This window comes from Apteryx rowi, unplaced genomic scaffold (assembly GCF_003343035.1).
Source record: "Apteryx rowi isolate R43461 unplaced genomic scaffold, aptRow1 scaffold_2361, whole genome shotgun sequence".
In the NCBI taxonomy this organism is placed as follows: domain Eukaryota; kingdom Metazoa; phylum Chordata; class Aves; order Apterygiformes; family Apterygidae; genus Apteryx; species Apteryx rowi.
Genome location: NW_020448710.1, coordinates 1 through 1,064, shown reverse-complemented (window position 1 = coordinate 1,064; position 1,064 = coordinate 1).

Below are 1,064 nucleotides of genomic sequence, written 5' to 3'. Positions count from 1 at the left end.
GGGGCCCAAACACGGGACACGCGTGACAACGGGGACACGCGTGACACGGAGCAAACACGGGACACGCGTGAGCGCAGATGGGTGACGAAGGAAATGGACACGAGATGCTCCAAACACAGGACACGCGTGACGCTGGGGACACGCATGATGGGGCTCAAACACGGGACACGTGTGACAACAAGGACACGCGTGACACGGAGCAAACACGGGACACGCGTGACAACAGGGACATGCGGGACACGGAGCAAACACGGGACACGTGTGAGCACAGACACGTGACGAAGGAAATGGACATGAGATGCTCCAAACACAGGACACGCGTGACGCTGGGGACACGCGTGATGTGACCCAAACATGAGACTTGTACGGCAGCAAGGACACGGATGGCACAGCCCAAACATGACACGTGTGACACTGAAGACACACATGATGGAGCCCAAACACGGGACACAACAACAAGGACACACGTGACACAACCCAAACATGGGGGACACGCGTCATACCAAAGACACCCAYGACGCAACCCAAACACGGGACACGTATGACACGGCCCCAACACAACCACATGTGGCATTGGGGACACACGTGACAGCCCAAACACGTCACACGCGTGACAACAAAGAACGCATGTGACGTTACCCAAACACAGGGGACACGTGACACTAAAGACGCACATGACACGGCCCAAACGCAACACACGTGTGACGTTAAGGACACGCGTGACGCTGCCCAAACCCGGGACACGCATCACAGCAGGGACACGCGTGATGTGACCGAGGCGTGAGACGCGTGACGCTGGGAACACGCGTGAYGCAGCGCAAACATGGGGCACACGTGGCAGCAGGGGACACGCGTGACATGAGCCGAGCGCGTGATATGTGACACTGGTGACACGCGTGGCCCAAACACGGGACACGCGTGACGGGAGACACGCGTGACATCACCCCAACACGGGACACGCGTGGCAGCAGCAACACGCGTGACGTGACCCAAGCGGGGGAGGGGACGGGCGACGGGGACACGCGTGATGCAGTGGGGACACGTGTGACGCAGCCAGCGTGGGG